At 44.9% G+C, this 12,588-nt stretch overlaps 1 protein-coding gene across 1 annotated transcript in view; it reads left to right on the top strand.

Annotated features, from left to right (window-relative positions):
- Positions 1–875: 875 nt before the first annotated feature.
- The window catches only part of EXD3 (exonuclease 3'-5' domain containing 3), a 182,752-nt gene continuing 171,039 nt past the window's right edge, over positions 876–12,588 (top strand). Inside the window, exon 1 of the mRNA XM_048512193.1 lies at positions 876–901. The gene's annotated coding sequence lies outside the window, so the exon portion shown is untranslated. The remainder of the gene's footprint in view (positions 902–12,588) is intronic.

Below are 12,588 nucleotides of genomic sequence, written 5' to 3'. Positions count from 1 at the left end.
CAAGTTTTTCTCAGTTCTCAGCTCTGAACCTATTTTCAACATTTAAGAAGAGAGGCTCTGTGCCCAGAGAAACTATGCCTTACATATTCGAGTCCTGGATGATGTATATACCTGCATAAGTTCCACATCTGATCATGTGGACATCCTGAGAATAGTTTTGTTCTTTTGACTTGTACAGTGGTAAGCAGATCAGGGTGTGGAGGGGGTGGGCTATCTCATTATATAACTCTAAAAAGTACCACGGCCACACTTTATAAATACATAATAATCATCCATAGAATGAGCTGGTTGCTAGGTCTGAAAGGCTGATTCCGCATGGGCCAAAAACAGCAGTGTGAAAACGGTGTGAAAATGGTGTAAAAGAGTTTATACCGTTTTCACACCGCTGTTTTTGGCCCATGCGGAATCAGCCAAAGTAAGGGAAAGAGGTAACCATGAGAGGTAGAAACCCGGACCTCTGAATTCCCATGTGCAGGTGGGGGAAAAGGGCTGTGCCTGTTGGATTTCTGCCTGTTCCAATGCAATGCTGCTCTTAAGTGAGGCTTCAGCTTCCCTCAAGGAAGAGAGGGGTAGGTGGCTGCTCTCAGCTGAACGTCAGTCCCTCCAGCAAGTCACAGAGGGGAAGAGGGAGAAAATGGGGGACCCTGTGTCGCCCTCTGGTTGACTCCCCCTTCTCCCCAGCTTTACACTTCACTTTATACTCGGCTCTATCTACGAAAGTTAACCGGTGCCTGTTCTGCCAGTCCCTCCTTTATTTTTTACAAATTACAATAAATTAAATTTGTTGTTGGTTTGGTTTGTGAAGAGCCTTGCCTGAAGGTTCCGCCTGAGTTGCAGTCCCTGGGTGGGAATGTTTTGAACGGTGCACAGAGGGAAGTCCTGCTTCCGGTGCCTTTGCCAGGTGAGTGATAACACTTGTAACCCCATAGGGGGGTGGGAAGGAAGGTGATGGCGTGGGACAACCCCCCCTCCTTTCTCAAGTAGTGCTAAGACCATGGCTGAGATCACATTAGTTTCTCTGCCTTTCCCCCTTTTGATTCCTAAAGCAAACAAACATGGTTCCGGGATCTAAATTCTTCCACGCGCAGAAGCTAGCGCTGTTGACGATCTCTTCCGCTATTACCGTTACTTGGAGCCTTTCCCCTCTGTCCTGCCTCCTCCGATCCAGGATCCTATCTTGCTCTCCTTTCCCATTCCGCGCCTTCATGCCCTGAGGGGTTTGGGATCTTTCTCTCCGACCCACATACACGAGCTTTCTCTGCTTTCCTCAACTGCTAATTCTTAAAGCAGAGTTTGAAGGCAGTCAAAGGAATCTTAAACCTATAATTAATTAGTCTGTCTCTATTGTTTGACCAGGCGTGTTTTCTTGTAGACTATAATGTTTGATTGGGGTGGGTTTTCCGGGCTGTGTGGCCGTGGTCTGGTAGATCTTGTTCCTAATGTTTCGCCTGCATCTGCAGCTGGCATCTTCAGAGGTGTATCGCAGAGAAAAGTCTGTTACACACTGTATCCAATGAGAAAGGTTGTGTAATGTTGCTGGAGAGAAATTGAATCTAACCAGTTGAAAGCCTTCGACAACCTGTAATGTTTCTTTGTTACTGGTATATTTTTAGGATGCACCAGCTGTTTAGTTGAAACACCCCAAGTTTATAGCTTCTACTCCTGGATAACCCCCCCCTCCCCGCAAATATCAGCTTAAATTTTACACTCAAGAATCAAACCGAACAGCAGCATAAAAACTCTGATTTTCAAACTGTGTAAATGATAATGCGTCTAGAAATGGAAATGTGATTTGTAATGGGTTTACAGTTCTGGTTTGAAGGGATAAAGTCTGATTTGTGTGACCCAGGAAGTGAACGAGTGTGCTGGAGTGCAAAAAGGGAAGAAAAGGAAGTACACAAGTTCATGTTAAGCCAAAGAAAAAACGATTGTAAGTCTGTACACTTCACTTTTAGGGGTACATTATTTATTTATTTAAGACATTTTTGCAGACATTTCTTTGGACCCAACAAAGATATATTCAGGGACAGAAGGGACTCAATGTCTTAAATTGAAAGGTCTTCCTCCCACATCCCGCCCACTGCTTGTCAGTTTCACTATACAAGCTCTAGTAGTCTAAAGGCATGTTTTTGGTAACACCAGGGGGCAGTGTTCCCCAAGATACTATGTCACACTCATAAATATAACTTGGTATACATGATCATGATCACAGGTTACTTCCAGTGGAAGAACGAGCTGGAGTAGTTCAGCAACCAGGGGCGTAACGAGGCAGCCCTGGGCAAACTGTAGCCCTGGGCAAAACCTGAGTTGGATGCGCCCCCCCCCCCCCCATGGGCGGCCACTCCACCACGACCAAAAATTTTTTTGCACCAGGACATTGTTGCCTGCAGGGGGTGAAGTTTTTAGACATATCAGCACCAAAATTTCAGCATATCATCAGGAGACTGTCCTTATGCTACTCCCCAAGTTTGGTGAGGTTTGGTTCAAGGAGTCCAAAGTTATGGTCTCCCAAAGGGGGTGCCCCATCCCCCATTGTTTCCAATGGGAGCTAATAGGAGATGGGGGCTACAGTTTTGAGGGTCCATAACTTTTGCCTCCCTGAACCAAACTGCACCAACCCTGGGGGGTATCATCATGACAGTCTCCAGGTGATAATTCCCTAGAAATTTTGGTGATGATACAATCCAAGAATATACCCTCCCTTGCAAGAATATTGTCCCGAATTTGCCCAAGAATCTTTGTTCTGCATTGAGTTTTCTGCATTGCTGTCAATGGGGGTTGCAGGCTGGGGGGGGCACATTTTTGAAGGCACAGTCTCAGGCTTTCAGGGATCTCCATCAGGAGACTTCCCTAATGATTTTCTAAGTTTGGTGTAGTGCTTGGTTCTAGGGGCCAAAGTTATACGGACCCTCAAACTGTAGCCCCCATCTTCCTATTAGCTCCCATTGGAAACAATGGGGATAGGGCACCACCTTTGGAAGTCCATAACTTTTGGACTCCCTGAACCAAACCTCACCAAACTTGGGGGTAGCATAATAACAGTCCCCTGATGATACGCTGAAATCTTTGGTGCCGGGCTAGCTTCCTCCAGGGGCAGGGAATCCTTGCGGCTCCTCCAGATGTACAGTCTGAGACTACAAGTTCCCATCAGCCCCTACCAGCATGGCCAATTGGCCATGCTGACAGAGGCTGATGGGAATTGTAGTTCCTGAACATCTGGAGAGCCGCAGGTTCCCTACCCCTGCGCTAGCCTAAAAACCGCGCCCCCTGCAGACCAAAAATGGAAAACCACTAAAAATACCCAAAAACGAACTCAGCATTTTGATGCCCCCCACAAGGTGATGCCCTGGGGAGCTGCCCACCTTGCCCAATGGGCATTATGCCAGTATCAGCAACACACTGATTTACTCATTTAGAGTTCAATAACAGAAGCAGAGTGACATCCTTCTAAGCCCACTGACTTCAAAAGATTTAGGAGGTTATCACTATTTTTAGGATTGCACTGTAAGACTATTATATGGAAAGGCGGAATAAATAAGTGGCTAGTAAAAATGTCAGGGTATGGAATGTGAGACAGGGATCCAATTCTTTCCAGCAACTTAAGGGAGGTTGCCATGGCTAAGTTGTACAATGCATGCAGTTCCATCTCTGGCATCTCCTGTTAAAGGATCTCAGGTAACAAAATTGGGGGGAAGAACTTTTGCTGGTCTGAGACCCTGGTGAGTTGCTGCTAGTCTCCCTACACCACCATCAGTGCAATTGCCATTCTGCATTACCCCTCTCTGGACTTTGCCCGTGTTCAAGCAGGGCTGGATGTTCCTTCATGGGCTCAAAGTTTTCTTGCCATACTGAGTGTTTATGTATTGGTACAATTGGTTTAAAGATATTTGTTCGCTGCTCTGAACCTGACTTTTGTTGAGTAGGGTGGAATATAAATTTGATTTTAAAAAAATACCAGTCAAGTAATAGTGAGTTAGATGGACCAATAAAGCAACTTTGCTCCACTAGGCAGAGGGGGTTTGAATCCCCCTACTGGGTGCATTCCACTGTACCTCTCCTCCTGTATACTTCCCCAAGGCCTTATTCAGATGTGAGGCTAGCTGGTGCAAAAGATGTCATCCTTGGGACTTTGCATTTGCACATATCTGCTTGTACAGGTCATTCCCCAGTTGCAATAATATGCTGTGCAAATGGAAAAACTCCATGGGTTAAGTGCTTTTTGTCTTTTCAAATCAAGCCCAGTTCAGGCCCTACTGGACCAGAGATGGCTGCTCACTTTTCACAGGGAAGGTATCTTTGGTTCATTAAATTATGAGTTACCTCACATTGCCGTTTGATATTGTTAAAAATGTTTCTACATTTAAATATGGTTACATTTTATTTAAAAGATTTTTATCCCTTCTCTATCTGGGAACGAAGGCAGTGTATGCGGCTGTCCTTTCTCTTCCCCATGTTCTCTCCAGAGCATAGGGTTGGAGGGCAATTAGTAAAGTAAGAAAGTATGGTTGTTCATTTATGAATTAGAAGATTTATAGCCTGTCTGGCAATTTTATGAAATTCACAAGACAACTATCATCGTTCTGTTTGAGTTGAAGTACGCATGATAGACTTGCAAAGTGATAACCCATGTCAAATCAATTGCAAAAGCAAATGCACAAAATGTACCCTAAAAATGCTCCTAAAATGGCCAGCATAGCTTGGTGTCTGAATGAAGTGATTTTTCCTTGAGAAGGGGTTCTGTAGTCTCTTGCAATGTGTTCATTGATTGAGGGGTCTGGTTTGTCTTGGAGTTGTGAACTTATTTATTTATTTGGTGCTTCTTTCTGTTAACTGGATGGTTTTGTTGTTTGTGTTCCTCCTGCATTTGGCTTTGCTGTTCACTCTGCCACCATGGAACCAGCTAGCACCGCTGTGCTATGAAGGTGGCAAAGTTTAACTGATGTTTGCTTTGTCCTTCCTGTATTGTCAGATGTTGGGACAGTGATTTCGGAGGGCTATTTTTGTCTTAGTTAAAAATTTTATGAGGCAGGGAAGGCCTGTTTCTTTGTGATTCTCAATTACCTTAGATTGCCCTCAACTCTAAAGGCTTTTGTTAACAATGCACCTCCAGATTGATGTAGCATTTCATTATACCACGCTGGCAAGTTAAACATAAAGAGAGGGGTATGTGCACTGTATTTCTGTTTCAAATATTTTTAAAAATTGTATAATGTTTATTTTATATTAAAAGAACTTTGTTATTTTGCGGAGTTTAAAAGAGGTCTTAAAACTGACCCTGCAGAAATATAGATTTTCTTTATTAATAGTAAGTGAATATTACTTTTGGAATAGTTACAAAACATCTGGCAATTCATTTTGCTTATGGATTTTTTGAATATGCTATTGTTTATTTGCAGATCAAAGAGAGGTTTCTATATCCTGAAAGGAATAATTGTTACTTCTGTTATTTAGTAAGTTAGAATGCACATACTGTTAATAATAATTTCTAATTAAGTTAATGATGTAGACTCATTACCTCTACTGCATTATATTGTGTTATAGTCTGTCAAACCTGAAGAAGAATATTTGAAATGCTACATCAATCCGGAGTTGGCATCTTTGCCTACACTTTATGGATGTTTCATTGAGAACATTGCCTTCAGTTTACTTTCGTCAACTTTTGTGTAAAGCTTATATGCTATAGAAAGATGAGTTCTGACTTTTAAGAAAAAAATAGTTGTTACATTATCATCAGTAAAGATTTTATTAAAGTTTATTCTCTTAATAGAATCACACAGTTATTGCCCTGTTGGGTAAGGTACATCCTGGGTGCGAATTCTTATTATACTTAACTTCCAAGAGGGACCTGGAGATTTTCCAATATTATAATTTATCCCCGGACAACCGAGATCAGTGTCCCTGGATAAAATAGCTGTTTTGGAGGGTACACTCTATGGCAGGGGTGGTCAACCTTTGGTGCTCCTGATGTTCATGGACTACAATTCCCATCAGCCCCTGTCAGCATGGCCTGATGGGAATTGTAGTCCATGAACATCTGGAGCACCATAGGTTGGCCACCCCTACTCTATGGCATTGTACCATATTGAGGTCCCATCCCTCCCCAAACCCCACCTTCCTGAGGCTCGTCTTACAAAATATCCAGTTTTTTTCCATCCCAGCGCTGACAACCCTATGGCACCCCATAAGCTCGCTTGAGAAGAACTCTACCTGGAAGGGGAGAAGAGAGTGGCAGGCAAACCATCTATAAGCACAGCATGTGCCTGCACTAAGGAGATAATGCAGATTTCAGGACAACGTGACAGTGAGGAAAGATTGGCTCTTTAAGGTCCTTTGCTCCCCAGCCTCCAAAAGGATTTTGCCTGCATTTCCGTCCTCTAGCCAGCAGGTGGCACCAGGAGTTGCTTATCACTGTCTGATGGTCCCCAAATCAGACACAGGCCTCTGAATCCAGGGCTACCTTGGCCATGGGAACCTGTACCTGGCTGGCGCCAAATTCCACGATCTTTTGTGTCATGATGACAGACATATGCAACACACACAGCCTGGCTTATAAAACTCCTTTCTGGAAGGTAGTCATTATTAAGTAGTTTAATGGGGCTAATAGGCAGACCACACAGGTTTTTCTTTGCTTCCCCCTTATTTATCCCTTTTAATGGCTTTCATTTCCTGTGGAGTTCATAGCCCCTTTTTTTCAATGAGCTGTTGAGGATTTGCTGGACAGGAACTGAGTTTAGGTTAGGACGAGTGTGCATGTGTCTGCACTTTGCCAAAATCTTCGTAGCCAAAAATGTGTGTGAGTGTGTGTAAGTGAAGTGGAAGCCTTTTCCCCTCTGTTTTTGGCAGCTCTGAATGTCACCGGAGAAGCACTTGTACAGTCTTGGAAGAGGAAATGAAGCACCCTGCAGATGCTGTTTTACATAGAAGACTGGGCTTCATTTGAGCCAAAGGCTCACCTCTAAAATCTGTGAACTTGGCCGTGGAAACTGCATTGGTTGCCATGGAACAATCTGGGAAATGGCCTCTCAGTGGTGGCCACCTACTGTTTACAGGGTAAAGGCAGAGTTTTGACGCACTGTGTGCAGCATTGTTTTGTTTGCTTGCAGGAGTGAATGATAGTAGTAATCACGGTAATGATAAAGTTAAAGTGGGCACCCTGGAAGGTCTTAATCTGGTCTTGGTTTTGCTGGCTCATTCAGATTTGGGGAGGAGGGGGGGGGGGACCGAAAGCAGGATCTGCCTTGTCCACAACTTTCTTGCCCGTTTGTTTGCGTCCTAACATGTGGAGCCAGATAATGCAATTAATGAGCTCTAAAGCATAAAGCTTTTCCCCAGATTGAATCACTGCAGAGATGTCCATGTAGGACAGTGATGGAGAACCTATGGCATGGGTGCCAGAGGTGGCGCTTGGAACCCTCTCTGTGGGCACGCACACACATCATGTGGGGGGCGGAAAATAACAAAAAAAACCCCCACACACACATCTAGACTGACCTGGGCCACTGAGCACAATATGCGCACACCGCAGTGAGCAGGGAGGACTCAGCTGGCGGGCCTGGTGCCTGTGCTCCAGGTGGCTGCTGCCTGGGGGGGGGGGGGGTGCAGAGGAGGCAGAGATGCTAGAGAGGCACAGAGCGGTGCACATGGGACTTGCTGGAGGCTAGAGCAGGCTGGCCCTTGCTTGAGGGGGTGGGGCAGAGAAGAGGGAGCCAACCGGTTTTTTCTAAACTAAAACATCAGTATTCAGGTTAAATTGCCTTGTTGGCACTTTGCGATAAATAAGTGGGGTTTGGGTTGCAATTTGGGCACTCGGTCTCAAAAAGGTTCGCCATCACTGATGTAGGATATGTACCGTATATTTGCATAGCTTTTGTGCTTGGAAGGTGACTCCACCTCCCAGAGGAAAGTTCAAATATGCTTCCGTGTTCACTGCCCTACAGTAGAGTTTGCAATTTATGGGAAACCTCGAATTCTGCTAATTGTATAGCCTGACCCTTCCAGGAGGCCACTGATAACTTGGCCAAATCCTATCTTCATTATCTAGCCTCCATCTACATAGCCCCACATTTTGCTTTATTTCTTGGCATGATGCAAAAATATGACAGAATTCCCAGCCTTTATGCACCCTGATTTTGCCTGTGTTGTGTTTGAAAGCTATTTTGTAATATTTGTTTGTAATTGTGCTTAGGAAGCAACAGCTTGATGTGCATACGTGTATGTAAAACATTCATTTTCAGGTACTGTTATATGTGATGCAGGATATGGATGAATGCACCGCTAGAGGTCCAATTTGGGCAGCATTTGTTTCTTCTTGTTTCAGTTTTGCTGGGGACCACCAGAACCCATTGTCCCTTCAACTGATTTTATCCAAAGCCAATCATGTAGTCTCTTTGACGGACTGGGTTGAAGAATTCTAGTGAGAATCTCTTGGCCAAGGAGTCTAGGATGGCCTAAAATGTGTTGCATTAGAATGTGTATTTTGCCCGTTTTGTAGGGAGCTTCAAACAACAGTGGTGACAAGCAAGCAGCCTAGGGTGCTGGGGGGTGTTGTACGGTTCCTGGTTTCAGAGAAGTTGGTGCTAGCTTGGGCCTGGTCCAAAGACTCAGGCCAATTATGTACTTATGTCTTCCCTACAGTGAGCGTATGTTCTTTTCGGGTCAGATTATTGCTTGCACATATGTGTCCCACCCGGCCCCCCAAGCCACAGATCAGAGAAGCCCCATGGTTTGCAAAAGTGGGCAAAATGTGACAGATTAATGGGACTTCTATTTTTTAAATGATACTTTTGATCTATCATAGAAGTGACAGATCACTAAAACAACTCAAAAAAGGAAAGGAAAGGAAAAGGTGGCAAACGGGGCAGGGAAGCAAGAGGAAAGCAAAGTAGTGTCTGGGCTCAGAGGAATTAGCAGGGCACTTCCTCACATGTAAACTGAGAAATACGGGGAGACCCCACTGTGGAGCAAATAGAACTCGGGGTAAGAACTGCATGCATAAAGTGTCTCAGAGATATTTGTAGTGAAGTTTTTGGGTTAGCTAGCCGTGGTCTGAATATCTTTATTCCTGATGTTTCACAAGCAGCTGTGGCTGGCATCTTCAGAGGTTTTCTCTACAAGTCTTGTCTTGTAGTGGTGAGTAAGGAATGTTCATGATGCTACCTGTCAACTGTTCAAGAAGAGGAGCGGATAGTTTTTGAGCAGTGTTTTGAAATTTGGGTTTGATGTCCTTTAGTCATGTACTAAGGGTAATCAGATTTTGCCAGATTTTGTCGACTTTCAAACTTTCTTCAAACTTTGCAGATGCTGATGTATTTCAATGGCTTCCTTGTGTAATCTGACGAATCTGATCTTGCTTTGCTTTCTTTCGAGATAATGAGAGATGATTCCTAAGGGGCCATAAAGTCGCCCTCAGTGGATATTGTGTTAATGCTTCCTACTGGCCATTTTTCAATCTCAGTGATGCCAGATGCCTCCACCCCACCCCGAGCAGTTCTGTTGACAGTAGTAAGAGGAAATAGCTGATGATTCGCGTCCTCTGCCAAATGCTGGGTCATTTCCAGCTATTGAAGATCTAGACCCAAAAATGAATGTTGAAAGGCCATTAATGAAGGCAAGGAAACATTTGGTGCAGAGGGAGATGAATATGCCATTGATGCGATCATGGAAGCTCACCTGGTGGAGACAACCTGACATTGACCCGCTCCCCAGACATTTTCTCCTAGCCTCTTCAAGAAAGTGGTGGAGCATGGTTCAGATCTTGCCTCTGCTGGGAATTAACTGGGCGGTCTTGGGCAAACCTCTCTTGCTGCCAGCCCCTGCTTCTGTGAGAGGAATCAGGGCTCCGTGATAGTGTCAGAGGTCCCAGGTTCAGTCCTCAGCATCTCGGGATAAAGGATCTTATGTGTCAGGCTCAGACATCCTAGAGAGCTTGAGCTTGTCATGATTTCAGCGGGCCAATGATGGGACCTCACTATGAGGCAGCCCAAGGTAGAAAGGACTGAGCGTGGCTGGAGGATTTTTCTCCCCCCTCTCCCCATTTGCACCGCTGTTCAGATTTTGAGCTGGAAGATCTGTGTGCCGGTCCATCCAAGACAGCAAACAGATGAAAGCTTTAACTTTTTCTCTTTCTGTTCTTTCACACATGGGAAAAACTTTCACATAATAAAAGAGACCTCGAGCACCAATCGGGCTTTTTAATGGGGCCTCGTAAAAGATGTGGGCCTGCTTATAGAACAGTCCTTGTTAGCTGCTTCCAATTCTGGCGGGATTGGGGCGGGGGGGGGGGGTGGGGCTGCGTCTGCAGGACAGCGAGAGCCGTCTCCTTTTGGACGTTTGCCTGCGGTTCGAGGTTTCCTTTGGGAACCATCTGCGGGCCGAAAAACCGAGCCGAGTTTCTTCCTGTTTCTTTCTGAAGAGATGGCCAAAGAAATTGTATTTTGCTCCCTCCCACATTCTTTGATGTGATCGGCAACCAGAGGCCCTGGGCCAAATTGGCCCCCAGAGGAATATTGTTAGGGATCTCCATTTACCAGACTAAACAGAATAAAAATAAAAAGGAGTTTGAGGAATGATAATGAATCCGGACAGCCAGGACCTTTGGAAGATGCAGTTTGGGGTGCCGGCTGACATTTCCTCAAAGTAGTCGTCTGGTAACATAAGCTGCTGTGTATATGTGATACATCAGGGGTGTCCAACTCTGGCGCTTCAGATGTTCATGGACTACAATTCCCATCAGCCCCTGATGGAATGGCCATGAACACCCCTGAGTAGTCCATGAACACCCCTGAGATACATGTTTATTGAGTATATATTGCCCACCGAGGACACTTCTGCCCTCTGATAGTAATCTTCTGGTCCCAAGGACGTTAGGTTGGCCTCAACCAGAGCCAGGGCTTTTGCAGGTAGCCTCGACCAGAGCCTGGTAGAACTCTCTGTCGGCTGACACCAGGACCCTGTGGGCCCTTAAACAGTTCTGCAGGGCCTGTAAGGCAGTTCAAAACACAGGCAGTGAAGACAGAGATTTCCACCGGGCCTTTGGTTGCGGCCACCAGCAGCCCTTGCATCATCTTTGCTGGCGTCCCAACCACCAATTACCAACTATCACCACATACTTCTAATGGAGCGCCTCCTCCCTTCCCCATGTGTGTTTGCCCTTTATTGTGATCTGGTATTTTCAGTCTTTCCCATTTCAACAATGACACCTGGTAAAGGGTCACCAAAAGACCAGGAGATGTATATTATGGGTTGAATGATACTATGACATTACTCGCCATCTGTGGGTATATTTCAGGTTTATTATTATTTTAGTGTTTTTAGTTTTGTTTTAGAGTTACATTTTTCATATGTACTGTTGTATATGTGTTGTATATGTGTGTAAGCCATTCTGATTGTGGTCGGGAATGGTTGGGATACAAATGCAATAAATAAATAAAGCAGGTATGCTGCTAAAAGGAAATATGGGTGTAAAAATATAGTCCCACTCACAGGCTCATTATAAGGGTAACCGGGATAGTGTATGCCAAATGGTTTGAGCTTATAGGAGAATCTCTAGGGTGGTGTTAGTGGTGATGTACAGAAGAAAAATCTGTATGCCTTTTTGCTGTGATTTGTCATTAACCAGATCAGCTATGCTAGAAAGTGTCTTACAGCATAGCATGAGTTAATTCTCAAGCAGCATGAAGCCTGGCTTGCTTCCCCCACCAGTGTACTGCTACGTGGACTTTGTGTGGGTGACCTTCCACTGTGGTTTGCACTTCTTGAGTGCAGTGGTTATGCTCAGGCCAGGTTAGGCCAGGACTGGGGAGGCCTGGGTTCAAATTCTCCCTCTACCCTGAAGTTTATCAGGTGGCCAGTCATTTCCAGAACTGGAGTGTCTCACAGGACTTTTTGTGAGGATGGAACAGAAGAGGGGAGAGCAACGTATTGAGATTCCTGGAGAAGGAAGGCTGGGATAAAATTAATGATAGGTTTGCCTTTTTAAAAGGGAGTTGGACTAGCCCAGTGGTTCTTGAACTGTGGATCTGCCCCAAAAGTGAGTCAGGGCTTTCTCACAGGTGGGTCATGGGGCTTGGTAGGAGAAGGTGGAATAGGTTGAGTTGACAACGGGGGCTCAGTGGCAAATTTGGATTTGCTTTTGTGCAGAATCTGTCATGGACATATTTCTCAGCAGTGCTCTGTGAATAATGAAAGTAAAATATCAGTTGTCACTGGATAAATTTATGTGAGACGTATCCATTTTACCTTGGGGGTGAGGAGCAGCATGAGGTTATTTTGTAAACAGGGTATCAAACTGTGGGAATTTGAGAAGCAGGCCTGGCTTCAGCAGGCAAGTAGCTCCCCCAGTTTGGACTCTGTGTAGGGTGAAACGTTTTGACATCCAAAGAGAACAGCAACCCCTTTAAGGAGTGGAATGAAGGACTCCTTCTGGATGAGTAACTGATTAGCTCTGGATTGGAAAGGGCTTATAATACTGTTTGGAATGAGTGGCAGTCATGTCTTTTTTTAAAAAAACCCTCAAACCCATAACAACCCGGAGTAACGGTAAATGAATCACAGATGTACTCTGCCGCGCAGCCGCTGGGAATCTGAAAA

This window comes from Sphaerodactylus townsendi, linkage group LG12 (genome assembly GCF_021028975.2).
Source record: "Sphaerodactylus townsendi isolate TG3544 linkage group LG12, MPM_Stown_v2.3, whole genome shotgun sequence".
In the NCBI taxonomy this organism is placed as follows: domain Eukaryota; kingdom Metazoa; phylum Chordata; class Lepidosauria; order Squamata; family Sphaerodactylidae; genus Sphaerodactylus; species Sphaerodactylus townsendi.
The sequence above is the reverse complement of the archived record's forward strand: the minus strand, read 5'-3'. Positions and strand labels throughout refer to the sequence as shown.